The sequence below is a fragment of the Bombus fervidus genome, chromosome 12 (genome assembly GCF_041682495.2).
Source record: "Bombus fervidus isolate BK054 chromosome 12, iyBomFerv1, whole genome shotgun sequence".
Classification (NCBI taxonomy): Eukaryota; Metazoa; Arthropoda; class Insecta; order Hymenoptera; family Apidae; genus Bombus; species Bombus fervidus.
In genome coordinates this window covers 3,236,506-3,253,923 of record NC_091528.1, presented here as the reverse complement: position 1 = coordinate 3,253,923, position 17,418 = coordinate 3,236,506, and the positions used below count along the sequence as shown (strand labels likewise).

The 17,418-nt window shown below is 39.8% G+C and overlaps 1 protein-coding gene across 2 annotated transcripts in view; it reads left to right on the top strand.

Moving 5' to 3' along the window:
* The first annotated feature begins 10,320 nt into the window (after positions 1–10,320).
* Positions 10,321–17,418, top strand: part of Myo10a (unconventional myosin 10A) — a 62,011-nt gene continuing 54,913 nt past the window's right edge. For both annotated transcript variants that reach the window (XM_072014034.1, XM_072014033.1), the window contains exon 1: positions 10,321–10,774. The gene's annotated coding sequence lies outside the window, so the exon portion shown is untranslated. The remainder of the gene's footprint in view (positions 10,775–17,418) is intronic.

Here is a 17,418-nt window from a genome sequence, read left to right as displayed (position 1 = left end):
TGTAATTTTGGCTAGCTCCGGTGCTGAGTCATATTTGGAAAGCTCGAATGGCTGCGCTGATGTTGGGATTATACGATTGGATTCGGTCAATAGGCTTCAATTCGAACACCATTCCAACCGATGATTGCTAGATCGTTGCGTCAAATAGATAGCGCGTACCTATTGTGTGTAGATTTGTTGCGCGATATAGCTGGATGCGAATTATAATTGGCACTTGAACCATTTTATTTATAGATCGGCTTAATTTGACTAATTGTTCTATGGAGAGCTGAACGAACATCACGTCTGAAGCTTAAAGAAGTTAGGGACAAGGCGATCTGTTACATAAAATGCTACGATCGTTTTATCAGCAGCTACGCTTTCTCGTCCAATTAGTGTCTGATTCGGTAACTATTAATAAATTTAAATTTTTTATAGGAAAGAAGATGCTGTGGAGTTTCTGTATGAAAAGAGGAAACTTGAAGATGTAACTTTGTTTTCCGATCCCGTCGATAAATTCTTCTTCCGAACTAAATTAAACAGAATTCCCTCGAAGCGAGAAAAGTAATACAGGCAAGATGAAATTTCAGAAAGAAGGAATTAGTTAAACCAACTTCCACTGGATCGCCGGTACTGTCGCGCTACTTTTCTTGAATCGCACAAATGGAGTGGAAAAGTATGGCTGTGAAATAAACACGCATAAACACACCAGACTGGGACACCGATCCCCTAAATACTTTAGACGATCCGCGCGGGGAATAGGGGAAAAAGTATTCCGCAAATGTTTCCCGGAATATGGTTGAATAGTGGCTACGTATTCCACTCGAGTTTTACTTTAGCACACCTAAGGAGGTGGTGTGTGTAAGAGCTTGCGTGGTTAAGGGTACCGCGATTCGAGCAAATGTGTTTCACGCTCCGCTAAGCGACGGCTCGATTGGAGATCAGAAAGATGTACGGCATCGCGACTGCCTCCTTCGAATATAAAACTTTACGTACAAGCGAAATGAAAAATTCTGTACACTCTATAGAAAAATTACGGTAACCTCGCCAACAATTCGTGCGGTGTCTTACGCGTTAAACGACTTTTAATAACGATAATGGAATTAAGATCCTACTTTGATACGTTGCGACAGTGACTCTACTTTGTTTCGTGTTACGTGCAATATCTCGCTTCTTTCCTTTTTAACTCGTGTAAATTTCGTTAACAGATATACGATGTGAAATTAAGACGTTGAGTATATTACGTTCAATTTTTCATACACTGTGTCGATAAATAAAGGAAGAACTAAGTTACGATGGTTAATACAGCGAGGTAGGTAGGATCGCTATGAACAGGCTATGAACTTTCTAGGAGGACTGTATACGAAGCCTGTGTTATTTCCGCGAACATCCAGATATCGTTTCCGCATCACGTCTCCGCTATTCGCCTCGGTTCACCTGGAAATAAATATGTTTCCCTTATCGTTCCCGGCTGGCCGATCAGGGAACAACGATTCCTGTTGTTCCACAGGGCTAGAAGAGGGATAAAGCATCAGAAAATCCCTAGTACAAGGTGTAACACCACGTAAACACCGCCGTTGCAAGCGTGAATTCCGCACCTGGATCGTTCGTCCGCGGGAAAAACAAAAAGTTTGACGCCAATTCGTAGTGGCACGCTTTTTCACGAGGCAACTCATAATTATAGTTATCTGAAACGAATCAGACGCGAAAGAGACGGTAATTAAGACAGCCGAACCATCTCTCCGTCGCTTCTTATCTACATCTTTATTTTTTATTCTCCATCGGCGCCAATTAACAATTCGGGGAAAGAGATTAAAGATCGAGGATCGATCTCGCGGCAAGATTACAGCGGCAGATTAACGTCGTTATTAATTATATGTTACTCTTCGTTCGACTTTTCTCTCGTTTATCTTAATTAATTGTTCCCCCTATATAGTCGCTAACCAATCTTGTTTGCTACACCTACCTGGTTAACGAGTGTCGTAGATGTCTTGCGGATATTTATGTTGTATCTGGTGATCGTGGAAAATATTTAACTGTGATTACTATTTCACTCCTGATACGTAAATACCTACATATTTTAATACAAATATCTTCGAAATGACAGATTACAACGTGCGGATAGTGTCTTGTAGCGTTTACTAGACATATTTGGAGAATATTATACGAATAGTTAGGTGATTATCTTTTTTTAATTTAACTGTAGTTTCCAACGGTGCGATATTAGGTAATATTAATAATAGTGTGATTAATTTTAATTGTTATTAACAACTGCGTAATATCAATGGTAATGTTATTATGTAATATAGTATACGGTTGTATAAAAAATCACCATTGCGAATAAAATGTGCTGCGTGAAATACTCCTTGCACGAACAATTAACTGTAATATTCAATTTCCACATATCGTTGCTTTCAGAAAAATAGACAAGTATTTCCAACATTAATAGAAAGCAGAGGTCTCTGTAAAATTTCTATTTTGCATTCAATTTACATTTTACCCTAATTAGTGGTAAAACATTTACAGAAAATACGGATTTGTCTGTCTGTCTTTTAGGATTTTAGCCGTTCAATTACGAGGTGGTAGAGAATTTTACAGTCAATTACGACATGGTTAACAGCTATGTTAACGGAAAGAATATGGATTTAACGGTAATTCCAAGCAGTACGGTTGCGCAGAATGATTCAGATGCTCATTGCCACGAAGCTGCAATGCCGTTTGGGCATCAATAACGTCTAATCACCCTGACGTAGAACCGATCCTGCTTGGTCCTGCGGTGCAATTTCGTCCTCTAAGCGTTCGCCACAAATCACACCCCGACGCGATTTGGGAACCCCCGTTCGACATTTAAACTCGGCCGGATTATGGTCGAGAGCCTCTTGCGCGGCCGATAATTAATCGTTTCGATCTGTTTTACGATCGTCTCTGATCACGCCGTTCTAAAGTGTTTAAAAGAATTCCAAGTACATTTTCCGGCCAGAGCTAATATCTTTTTTTCGCCGACCGGTAGATCGTGCAAGTTTCGCGTCGAACTAAAATCATTTTACTCGCAAGAAATAAAATTTCACCTTTAAAAATAATGGACATATTAGACAGGTGCTATGATAGTACGTATCAAATTTACATAGATTTTATATGATCTAATCGATATTCGTTCGCGATGCAGCCTCTACGAAGTGAATGTATTTCTTTTGCACCGATTTCTTCAAATCGTAATAATGATATTAACATCCAAGACCAGCGGATGTTTAATTTATATAACACAGATCTGAGCTTCTAAATACAACTCTCGCAACGGTAAGAATACTAATAGTGCAACCTAAACGAAGAAAAATTGTCGAGCGTTAAGGGTTAAATTAAATTCTGAAACGCGCACGCTACGTTTCCCAAAGCGGAGTAATTTTCCAATTCATCTTCCGATGTTTTAACACACGCGCAAAAATCAACTAGCCGTGAAACTCTTATCGTGCCATTCGTTCCCCGCACGTTCTTGCTCCTCCGACTCGAACATAGATTACCCGAGAAGTGCTTATAATCCCTGTCCGTAACTTAATTTTTGGTGGTTTATATCGAAAAAAAAAAAAAAAAGAAAAAAAGAAAAACGACGTCGCGACTGTGGATCGTGTCTGGCCGATACCAGGAACGCTCGTAATAATTCTCGCTTAACCATGTGCCGGATATAACAGGGAAATAACGATGAAATAACGACGACGGAAACGTCGTCCATGGCAACACGAGATAAATATTCGCTTAATGTGATCAGCGTTCCGTTTATAACTGCTAACGGTTCTTTCTATTTGTTTGGGGAAAAGGTAATTTTCTTACGCTTCTTACGTCGCTGTTTTAATCTGCCTTCTAATGGACACGCCGCAAAGAATTGTTCATTGTTTCGTAATGATGATCGTAATCGTTGCGAATTCTCTTGCACCGTGTCGAGGAGCGAGATGAATTAACATCGATTTCTATTTAACAGCAATATCGCTCTCATACAATTTAATGCGCTAGCGTTTTCAATTTACATAATTTATATTATTAACCTTAATGTGTTACCTACTTTTAAAAGTAATCATACCTTTTTCTTTTCTTTTTGACAGGATGTTACTTAATTGCAAAATTAATTATGAAAGTATCTTCTATGAGTTCATTCTCTATGATATATTAGAATATTATGAAATGATAAAATTGATTTTTAAACGCTGTATAATAATAAAATTGAGGTTCGTAATTGGTCAGCTCTTGTGGAACCTGTTTTATCGCTCGTGAAGCTCTTTATCCTTATAAATGTAGAAGGCTTTTCTAAACTCATAGACAACTGACATCGATTCAAACAAGAGACACTCGTATTTAAAACCATTAATCACATGGACAAATGGCATATTTTATTACAATATAGATACTACTATTGGTAAGTTCTTTAATAGATAATTTTAATTTATAGCGCCAGCTGACTGCATAAGCAAATAGTAAATGCTTCTTCTAGTCGTTAATAAGGAAATCACGCTGTAATAACGCATGTGAATCCGAATGTTCGATTTGCAATGCAAATAGTGTGCGTGGATGTGTGAGAGAGACAAAGAAAATGTGACAGAAATTATGATCGATACGTCTGCCTATTATTCCATAATTTTCAGCGTAAGAAATATTTCTGCACACAGATCCAGCCCACATTAATTTACCATTAATTTCTACTCCGATAAAATTCACCTACTATCACCAAAAAATCGTTCAGAATATCTTATGAGAGGTAATATACTGCGACGATAAATCGCGTAAAAAAATAGAACGAGGCATTTTTCCCCTATCCACCGAGTAACGAGACAAACAAGCTCCCGAACAAACTGCGCAAGAGACTCGCCTCAATCAGGCTGCGAGGAACGAGCAGAAAAAGAGAAGCTCGATAAAGTAGTGGCGGCGGGCGGTAGCTCCGTGAGATACACGGTACGGATTTTCGAAACGTATCTCAATTACCTCGGCGACTATAATTAACAAAAACAACGGACCAGCGGCTGGCGGTGGCCGGAAGTTCGGCTATTTTGTTATCGAGCTACAGGAACGGTCGATGCTGGAACCGCACAATTACCCGCCGCAGAATGTACAGCGTTCGGAATAGCTGCACGCGGAATCGCGCTGCAGATTAATTGTAACTGCATCGTGGCTACCGATTTGCCTAATTAATTCGGTTACTAATGGCCGCCGCGGAATCCTCGACTTCCGAGGATCGAACGTGCCCGCAACGCCATTCGCGTCCAATGCAATTGAACCGGATCGGAGCTAGGGAATGGGAACGCAGAATTCCACCGGCTGCCAGGCGACGATGGAAACTCGGGCACACGGAATTAAATCGTCAGAAATCTTGGCTAACCTGCCGCTCTTCCCCGTCGATTCGATTAATTCCGATCGATTCGGTCTCGGCGCGCACCTTCCACCGGTTTACTGTTCAAGCTCCGCTACTTTCCTCTCAATCTCGCCTTTCTTCGAACTTCGTTCGGTAATATCAATTCGACTCTGATGTTTTTTCAAGGTATTTCGAAGGCGTCCGAGATTTTCTGGATTATTTTAATTGAATTACGAAATGCGACGTGAGGTCTGTACTGATGTTATCGCTGATTAACGTTGCAGCTTTCTAATCATAATTACAAAATGAAAAAATGTTATCAAGTATAAAATTTCGTAATTTATGTTGACATTTATTTTCCTACTTCGAAAAGACACTCGTAATTTTTATAAATTAACGTAACGGTGTAACTTAGAAGGCCAATTCGGAAAATGTCCATTTTGATTAGACCGATGGTACGGTTAGTGTAAGCTATTCTTTCGTCTTCTTATAGATGCCGTATAGATATTGTATCTTTGAAAAAATAATTTACATTACAATTATCAGGACGTGTATCGATTCCATATTTCGTTAAAATTCCTCCGGTATTTTGCAGACTCGATCTCCTTCCGTAATCTCCTCGTTTACAGTAGCCCGAAAGCGGTTCAATTTTCATCGAGGTAATGTGAGGGCATAATGATCTCGCGAGCAGAGCGGAGCGTTTCTCGGTCGAGACGCGGCGATAATGGATTTTTCACAGTAACCGCGAAATGGCGTGCCACCAGGAGGAGCGCAGGCCCGACCGCAACAATCATCGGCTTGTTTGTCGAACAAAACCGCGAGGACGTGACCGAGGAACGTTAAAGAGAGCGAAGAAACGAGGAACGGGAGGATCGAAGGAGGACGAGTCAAGAGAGAAGTCTATATCTTGCTGAAAGGAAGGTAGCCGATCAAAAGATATCAGCTTTGAACGTCGAGGAGTTTCGTCGATGCTTCCAAGACCAGAAGCTACCACAAAAGATCCCAGCACAGATACGAACGTGGCGTACTTCTTTTTTTTTCTCTTCTCTTTACGATCCCTTTGCTTTCTCCTTTTTTCCTTCTTCCCTTCTCTCCTTCTTTCTCCCTCTCGTTCGCTTCTTCTCCGGTGAAATCGTCGGGCTCCACGATTTCACGTCGTAAATGGTCGCTCCAAGGAGATCGACGGGTCCATTGAAAAGCTCCAAGGAAGAAGCGATTGTATTATAAATTGAGATACAAGGTATCGGTGCTCGCTCGTCTGTTTGTTTCTACCTCGGCCGATCGTACCATCCGCCGACACCCAGTTGCCCGAGGTTTTAATTGATTCGCTTCACGAATCGTTTTCTTGCAATTCCAACGATCGTTCGAGGTTTAATCAGAACAGGCTATTCAATCTTTCATACCGTTAGTCGTGCTATCTCCTCTGTGGAAAAAATTCCTCTTTCAATAGAGAACCCCCTATGAATCGGAGCTGCCAAGGTATTATACCCGACGACGATGACTATATAAATATCTTTGTCCACCGTCTCTTCGCCTTCGAATCTTCCCAATCTCATCTATCAAACACCGTAAGTTACAAAAGCAAAACGTCTCCTTCTAGTATATTATACAGATCTACATATCGTTCCACGCGCTTGAGAAACAAGCGACCAATGAACGATAGATACCCTCTGTGCTCGTCTTCGTAGAAGCGATACAAAAACGACGAAAGAATGGTAGGCCGTATCGTGGAAATTAAAAGGAATGGCGACATCAAGCAACGGATGGCGTGCCATGGCTAATATACGCAGCCCCCCTTTGGAAAAATTAAAATAACGGCTTGATTTATCGTGGAAGTTCTCACGGTCGAGGAGCGAAAAAGTTTTCGCCACGGCTAGGGATGAGGGCGAGATTCTGGCTGGTCGCGGTCGTCGTCGTTGCCACGAGAAAAGGAAGTTTCCTCTCTTTCTCCGAACGGTTAGCACCCCCTCCGCGCCCCCGTCCGGCGCCGTTCTTTATTCAAAGTTGTAATAACGTTTGGCAGATGTTTCTGATATAGTGGCGAAGCCCAGCGCCGCTTTATTCCGCGAACTTTTATCGAGTCAATTTAAGTTGCTGCCAGGGACTGGCTCGTGTCCGCTCGCCTTTCTTTTCTCTTTCTGTTACCACCTCCCCCTTTTTGCTCCCCTTGAGTTTCACCATCAGTGGGCTATACCTACGGTTTTCTTCTAAAACTTGGTATTCATATTCATTGTGCTGCCGTGGCTTCTTTTCGATGGGAACTTCCGGCCTCGCGGATAGATTTTCTTAATTTTATGCCGGCCAACGGCGGGCAACTTTGAAATTAGTTCGACGCAATGTCGGTGAAACAACCGAGGCGAGAAGTGGAGTTTCTGGGGGGAATAAAGCTCGTCGCGTGCTGCGCTTTTCATGACCACGCTTTCTCTTCTCTTTACCTCGATCTTCTTTTCTTTTTCTGTTTCTTTCTTTTTTAACAATTTGTCGTGGAGTTTTTGTGATTTTACAAGTTTCGTTAAAAAAAATTGATACCGTGCCTGTTTATTTAGTTGCTTAATTATATGCAAGTTTCTTTAGACATTTTTTCGACCAGACGTTCTAGTTTCTTTTCCCATTTGTAGAAAGAACGTTGAACTGAATAAAAATCGTAACCCGGTTCATCGAACGATTATTAATTTTATGCATGTCGAATACCAGGCTTCCTGTAACAAGCACCATATAAATTCTAGCACACGTATTATGCCGAACTAGTATCGATACGCAGGACAGGCAAATATAGCGGGGCTTAAACCTGCCGATGTAACTTTATTTCAGCTCACGTGCGAATCCAATCCAGGCATGATTTTCCATTTCAAATCGAGCGTATATCAAAAGTCGGGCCGTCTCATCCATATCAATCGAAGAAGGGTATCGCGCTTCGTGTAGCTGAATTACAATAATTCTTTGAATCTATAGAAAAATTGTCAGGCTACATGAAATACACACGCACTCTGGCAACTCTGTAGCTTTCCCTTCGACTTATTTCCATAAGCAAATCCATTTCCAACAGAAGTACGGTACAGCCAATTTACCGACCGAAGGAATCATCGAAGAAATACAAATATAAACATTTGAGAATAGTGTCTCAAGATAGTTTTAAATGAAGCAATTATTGCAGAATGGGAGGATAAATGAAAAAGTGACTAATACGTATTATCCTTGAGGATATTAAAATAGACGAGGCCACTTGGTGGGTTAGTGTAATTCGATGTTAATTTTATCTTGCTCACCCACGTGCATGGATTTTCACTGAAGAATCGCTTAATATTTGAAAAGTCGGTTTGATAAACGGTTTGATAATCTTATCAAAAAAAGGAAACTAAATGGTATTTGAAAAGATTTATTTTTGTCAAACTGCAATGAATTGCGATGTGTTTTAGTGTCTTTAATTCGTTTAAACAGTGGAGAAAATTTAATGTTTTATATATGTAAATATATTTGAATGATGTATAATAGGAATTTTAGATAGTTCATACGAGCGTCATCTACATTTACTTGATTTATACACTGCTGTTCCTTTATTCAACTTTTCTTTATTGTAGTTTATAGTTTATCTTATTTTACTTGAAATACTATTAAAGAAAACACCTCAGCCTTAAATATTTAATGCTGTATAATAACTTTTATATTCTATAACTTCTATGAAGAATTCAACGGTTTTCCCAATCCCAACAGTAAGAGATTTTAGACTTCTACCTTACCAACAAACGTTATGAGAACTTAATGACCAAACATCCGTCTTTGTTAGCAACCAATACGGTTAACTTATATCCTCTGTAGTTATAGTAGCTTTTTACAGGTTACTGTATACTTAATCGTGAACAAAACAGTCCAAAATAATTTTCCAATATCAACAACAGATTCAAGGAAAATTCCAAAACAAACTTATCAGCTAACTGTGTATGAAATAGTACAATTTCCAACGATAAATTAGGATATAATTTATAATGACGAAATATTTTATTATAGAATTTGTATCAGATTTTTTTTATTAATGGAAAATAAATCTACGAGCATATAGAATGCTTCGTTCAAGAAATCATACGGATGGAACTGGAAGGACGTGAGTGGAAATCCAAGGTACATTAGTCACATATCAACGCTAAGGTGTTGCAGGTGTTCGCATTTCTGAGCTACAAATAGACGCACGAAGGGTATACCCGTATTAACATAGAATAACCTAATAATAACGTACATTATTAACCTCTTTAGAAAACAAAGTATGTAGGTTATACATCTACTAAAAAAACAGGAATCCGTGGAATCAATTATGAAATTTCATTGCCCGTTAACTATCAATTTGCTTATCCATATTTACACGGATCAAAAGTACGAACCATTCGTCAAATTCCAAGTTTTAACGTCAACAGTGAAATTGATAAATTGCGAAGTTCTGCGCAAACAAATACAGTTATTTCATCATTATCCTATACAAAAAAATCCTGCAGCTACTTTTCTCCAGAGATCAAAAAAGGAAAAAAGGGGGAACAGAAAATTTCATCGACGCGTCGTATTAACATTACCCATTTCCCCGATTCTCGAGCTCGACCCCACACTGTTTCGTTAACACGTGCTCATGAGAGACCCGGTTCGAGCAAAAGTGAAAAGCAGCCTGGAAACCGAGCACGGCCTCAGGAGTCCCATACGGGGACAATGGCCGCCGATTAGACGACCTCTTTGGGGTGTTCCTTTTTGCGAGAGAACTGGCGTATACATTTGGGAAACGCAGGTAGTCCCAGGTATGCACCTGCACACACCTGTAATGATCGTCTCGTCGGTGAACCCAACGACACCCGAGGAACAGGTAAAACATAGCCACCTATGGAGAACGAGAGGGGACCGACGAATCCACGCGTCGACAGTGCCACGAGCCACCTGTAATGTGTGTAACGGTACAGGAGGAGCGTACGGTGGCGCCAAACGTTGGCGACGCGAACTAAAAGTCTTCTTAGGCGAGGTCGAGCGACCGCATACCACGATCCGGAATCGCGTTGAGAACGCAGTCGGTGTCCGGTCGTCCGGGAACGCTCGAATTGTTAAGAGAAACGAGACGTTCGAGGTGTCCTAGAAGTACGACGTCCACCGCTTTCAGCGGCAAGTTCAAGTGACATACTCGTGAAAATACGCGTGTGATCCTGATTGATCCGGGGATTCCATCGATCGGTACTCGCACCGGTCGCGCCTTCGTTTTCCTCTCTGTATCACTTCTCCTTTCCACCTTCCTCTCCTTTGTTCACCGCTCCCGTACCATCCTCGGAGGGATCCTCGTGGCTCTGCTTCGTGATCGCATGCACGTCATCATCGGTGAACCAACTACTCTGTCTCCCTGTGCTTTAAACAATTCTCGTGACATCGTTCTGTATCGAAGGGATTGCGTCGATAAGTCGGATCAGAGAGACCTGGACCATTGAGGAAGCTAGCAGAGTGAGTAGAAACATCGTTTACACGGGTATGCCGCTTGGAGACATCGATGCGCGGTCGAGACATGCGCCCTTGTCCGCAACGCGTTCTTTACCGCGTGGGGCTTTTCTACGCGTTCTTTCTCTCATTTACGTCTTCCCTGTTTCTATATTTGTGGATGTATATTCGTATGCACACCAGTGTATTGGCTGATCGATTTTAAAATGGCGCGGTGCACCCGTGACACTTGAGTTACGCCAGGTATTCCTCGGTCGTCCGGATGCTGTGAGCCAGTCCGAATGCCATTGGACGTGCCTTCCAGGCCCGTATCCTTTCGCTGCCATAAACATGGAGTTTCGAGCACGCTCCCTGTGTCACGTTGCCGATCGAGGCAGACCAGTTCCTTGTCCGGAGACAACGGAATTCTCACGATCTCGCATACACCACGCACACCATGCTGCGATAGATTATTCGTTTTACGAGTAGAGGTTGTTGTAAAATGGTTGCTGGGGGAAAGGGAACGAACGGTTCGTTGGAATCGGGCGTCGATGAATAAAGATGCCCGATAGTAGACAGAATACGTAGATTTTATGGAATTCAGGTATAGGAAGCGTACAAGTAAATTACCATGGCGATAGCTGGTGATTATCGAAGAAGCTATCCTCGTTATATTGTTTATCCGACTGTCTTCTGAGTCATAGCTAATGCTCACGCTATGATCACAGTTATTTATATTGATGCTAGCTGGATAATGGAATTGAAGCTGGATAATGGAAATGAAGCTGGATAATGAATTCTAATGTTTTTTGGGGCGAGAAATTTTTTTCAGTTACAGGATTTAAATATTTCAATGTTTCCGAATATAGTTTATACTTCCTATTGAATTAAATTGAATATTTCTGCTGGAAACATCTGGAGCAAAATTTTATTTTCCGAAAACTTGAACACAGTCGAGCAGGAATATTCAAGTTCTGTCTCGTAAATCAACCAATCGGATTTGATATATTTTCGATTAGTTTTTTCGTAACATGGTCAATATACAGTTTAAGGTAGATGCCAGATTAGGCGAAAGTATTCAAGGACAGTGAATCGTGTGACCTCCCGCTGTTGCTGGAGAAAGATAGTGTCCCGTTATTAACATTCATTCATGTCACGCAGAAGTTCGAACGCGTTGGAAAGATGTTAGCAAACGGAGTAGTAGTTAATTAATGAACTGCTATTCGATGCAGCGAAAAGTTCTCCCTCCCTATTTATTCAGAACGTTAACAGAATCGGATAAAATATACACAGTTTGCTTTTACGATCTTTTCTTCTGAACCTGCTGTTATTCGATCGATCCAGTATATCTAGACACTGTACTTGCCTGTCTCTGACGAATTTTATTTATTCTCAGCGTTCAGGAATATGATCACGCTGTTTACATAAATGAAGAAATCAACGTAGCGGCGATAACAGATGCATAGATAACAGATAATTGTAAATAAATGAAACATTCGAAGAATTGTTATTCATAGAACATATTGTTTCAATCCAATAGCGATATTCAGTGAATTAGGAAATTTCGAGTGGATGTTAATTACGCTTGTTACGCTTGTCGCTCTTAAAACTTCCAATCAGTGCATCGATAAGAAAGTAAGACTTTAGGAAGTACTTTCACCGTGAATTTTAACTCGTTTCATATCACTCGCAATCGAACTTTCAACGAACGGGCATACCAACTTCTCCCAATTACGGATAACTGCAAATATTTGCACAACCGTCGACGATATTTGCGAAATAATCCCGCGGCATTGGAAAATCTTGCTCGAATTAATTGGAAGTAATACCCAGTATCTAACTAAACCGTTCGAACATTTCAGGCAATATTAAACTACTATTCAACTAATTCAGCCTTTGGCTTAATTTCCTGGGAATCCAATTCAACGGTGTTTTGATTTATTCAATGGAACATTGATCTAATCGAAGGTGTAATCCGATGAAAATAAAAATAAAAATTCGAAAACAATTTTTCTGTAGAATATGATAGACGTTCTTTCGTTAACGAATTTCATCAATTAACACGTATTGACGATATTCACGATATATTTAATATTCTGATAACTAAATCCTTCGAACTTCTGAATGCAAATGTCACGTTTTATTTCATGCACAGAATGCTCAAATATTCCTCTTCTTCTGTTCCAACAAAATTGCTTCAAATTCTACTTGTAATTTACAACGATACCGACGGAGATAAGTAATCTCTTGCGTGTCTTTTATTTCGATAAAGGAGAGGAGCGATTATGAATTACATAAGATCCTTGTATCACCGTAGTCGAGCTGCTGCTTTCTCTGTCTGACCTCGATTCTTTTCGATGTTAGATTCGGCTTCGTGCCTCCACTTCAGAAAAAAATCTGCCGTTCGATACTCTTGAATGCTTGATTCAACAACGTGCTTCAACCTCCACCGTTGCAAGAAATCTTTCACGGTTTGACAAGATAAAAAAGATCGGTCTCACCTTTATTACCAAAGCTGAAATCAAAGGTGTGTTTCGATCTTTTATTTTTCGTCTAAACACGATAATGTCAGCACGCTAATTTCGACAATGAATATTCATCAGTATGAAATTTGAATACACAGTACGCAACCAGACGCGATTAAATACGTTTGACACATGAACCGGGATTATCATGTGAAATTTTTAACAATTCCCGCACAACGCGAGACGTTATATCGGCGAAAAAATCAATGAGTAATTTAAGGTTCGAATATTTCTCAAGCTATCGAAGCGTACGTCAAAAGCAAACAAAAGACAATACACCGCCGATCTATCTTCATCACGATCAGGCTGTATGTAATTAGTCGTTAATAACTGTATCAAGAATAATGCTATGAACTACGAAACACGAGAGTTACGTAGGAATGTCGTTAAGACTGCGCAAGAAACGGCGAAAGGAAAATGATAAAGGATTTTATATTTTTCCACGACGATTTTCTAAAGATCGACTCATTGTTTCGGAAGAAAGATACCTATCCTACTTATCTATGTTTTCTTAGAATCGTATAAATTTTTCAACTGAGGAGAAGAAAAGTACGGCGCACGAAACAATGAATAACGAGACGCTACCATGGAACGATATTGTAACGAACGACAAAACATTTTTTTTTTTGCTTTTGTTCCGCAACGTTCGCGTTTTGTGACGCACAATTTGTCTTGCTGAACGATTTGACAGGAGCAAATTATCCATTTCAACGAAATGGAAGGCAATTTATTCGGTGCCCTGAAAACTTATTTCACCGTATCGTAGCTGCAATGACGATTTGTCGCTGTAATTTCGTATCATTTTCTGGGACGGGTCTACCGTTGTACGTAAAGACCTTCTGATTCTAATATCGCGTGGTCATCATTCTCAAAAAAGAATTTTCCATAACTCATAATGATTTCTAATGGGACATCTACTGTAAACAGTGAAATGATAAATTTAGTATCTAATATTAGTCGATAAAGACTTTGCAAGTTGCAGATTGAAAAGTTACTAGGTTAGAAAAAAGTATAATTGTAATCTTTCTAAAAATGTTGATTGTATCGATCCGATGTTATAAAAAATATTAAGCTGGATCATAAAATTTAAATTTGATATATTACCTGTTACATTTGGAATATCATCCTTGCTATCTACCGCACATAACAGTTACTACAGAGTATGCAGGAACTAGATATACCTACTAAACTGCTAGTATTAAATTTAGAAACTCATTTCGTCGTGATGTACCTGACAATATGAGGCACACGATTCACTCTTAAAAATTTCCCAACTCGATTAGTTTTATCAGAGATAATATTCCATATCGATGTATGTCAGATTGTTTTATACAATCATAATTTCTCAGACACCTATAAAATATTTAAATTAGCTGAGATGTGTTTGCACTATATTACGGATATTTGTAAATTAAATTTTCCTCAGTCTAACCAAAACTATATCTTAAAATTTTCTCTCCTGTCAACAAAATGTACATTTCGATCTTGTTAGAGTTCGACGATCGGTAATAGCTTTAACAAATATCGCACGTCTCACTTCCTGCTTAAACCTTGGACAATTTTCACGAAAAGAAAGGCACAAAACTTTTTCTCCTCTTCACACTTGTCCAAACAATCTCTTTACACAACTCGTCTCATTAATAATTCAAAGAGGCTCGTATATTCGCTCCGCAAACATAGAAAACAGTCGAATCGACGACTTTGATACGGGTGATTCATAACGTGTCGTTAACTCTAGCAGCCAGCCAGAGGTGCAGATATTGCAGATGCGTGTGCACACGGTCGCGAGCATCGATCATGCGAACAAATCGTCGAGTAAAAGTACTACCTCCTGGCGTCCTTCTGCGGTACTCACGCTGGAATGTATTTTGCAATCTTATGCTAATTTCGTTAGTCAGCCTGGCGGTCACTCGGTTCTCTTCGAGATTCGTGTCTACCAAGATTCGTCGCGTATTGTATACAACCGAGAATGGAATAGAAGGAGGCGTAGCCGAGACGAAACGATGGAACAATAGCGGCGGCAATTTGGCCTTTCGACACCATCGATTGTCCATTGTCCTTTCTTCTATCCTTAAACGCGTCCCATTGACTGGGACGAAGAAAATGGCGAAGATCGTTACGTGCAAATATCTTTTTACACTGACATTGAAATGTTTATGACCGATCGTTGGATGAACGACGAGAAGTAGTAGGTGGTAACAATCCGTTTTATCGGTAACGTAAACCAGCTGCCAGTCTGTGTCGCAATAGAGAGTTCGTTATTGATGAACATAATCAGTGCTGCAACGAAAGACGTTTTCGTGCGATCGTGGGTGGCACATGTTGGATCAAGACGAGAAGCGTGGAATGGAAGATTCTAGATGAATAGTAGTTGGCAAAACAGATTTCTATCGGGCGACAAACAGGATCCTGTATTTTTGTAGACAGTGCATTTTATCCCAATTGATTTAAATGCGATAAATTACTTCCAAAAGCTGTTCACAATTTGAATATATTTTTCGAAACACTGGTATGTGGCTGTGGTTTCTGAAATCTTTCTTCCAATAATTTTTGCGTTATCTTCATCATGATACGGTATCGATAAGAAGGATAGCAACTTCAGTGTATCGTTGGTATTAAAATACACTGCGAAGACTTTATCGGCTGCCATTGTATTCACAATCGTTTTCTGAGTTATATAGCAAACTAAATGATAAACGAATGGTAGACACGATCCTTCGAGAATAAAATGTGAATGGTACGAGGCGGTGAAATATCTCGGTATGAAGTACTACTGTACTTCGTATTCAATACAACGTTGAAAACAGAATTTGCGATCGTGAAACATTGAACATCCCGCGTTCAGACTTGTTACTTGGTAATTTAAAATTTGATATCTAGTTTTCTAAAATATTCAACAACTTCTTGTATTCCTGTGTTGATGTAAAAAGAGATTTCGATGGTTTACCAATTCGTAACGTTTCCAAAATTCATTCATTCCATTCACGGATGTACTAGATCTGTGAGGCAACTCGGACGTTTCAATTTGCGATGCTGAAATATTCTATCAGCGTACGGAAATTTTACGCATCGTGGATTAAACTTTTCTTCCACTTTCTCTTCAACAATAAACAGCATAGAATATTTCAGCCGCTATCGTTCTCGTTTATGATCGACAGACTGAGAGGAAAAAAAGGCAGAACCGATTGTTGTTTCTTCGTCATTCGCGGTGGAGATCATTTTCTTGCGACAGTTCCGGTATTCCAAGAACGCGATTCAATCGATTTCAGCGGTGATCGCTTTCCAAATGCATAGGGGAAAACGGGAAACTTTTTCCTTCTTCCAGCAGAAATTATGATTCATACAAACGTAACGTGATATCTCAATTTTCTGAATCGAGCTACCGTTTCTTCACGCAAATACAAAACACTTTGCGACATTTCCGGTGTTTCTGAAACGCCATGCGATGGATATCAATGACTTACCACGCGAACGATATTTTCTGAAGAGCTGCATCAGTGTCGCAAAATTCAGAAAAATTTCAAAATGTTAAATTCTTCAGCAGTGTGATGAAATTTTTAATTTGATCAACTGGTCGATTGATTAATGCTCTACGATGTGAAAGAAATTAATTGTGAAGCATCTCGACTCATTTAATCGATCGATGACGTTAGTCATCAACCGGTGATTAGAAATATTATCTGGCTATCAATCATCCGCTAATTGAAAATACCGATTGTCACCAATTATTAATTTTTAATTCAAATGCAATTAATGTGTTATTTTATGTATATGAATACGTAATATATTAAGACGAATACGTAATATATTATTAAGAATTAGATTTCTTTCCATTTTATCGTAGTAGTTGAAAATTAGATATTGTCCAACGCTGCTTCTAAAGTAATAGAGGCGCGATGAATCTGCCAACCGCTTTTTTCGGTGTGCCAACAGATTTCACAGACTCAAAAAATCCGCATTCCAATTGGTTGAACATAATTCAAGGTCGACGTGAGCTGACCAGCGACTACGGTAGAATTCGTCGATTCTTCTCTGTAGTAAATACGATGTCAAACGTGCGACCATTTTATATTCCCTCCACGTCCTAAAATCTAAAGACACGAGCCGTGTACCTAATCGATCTTCGATATGTTGAAGCGGAAGATG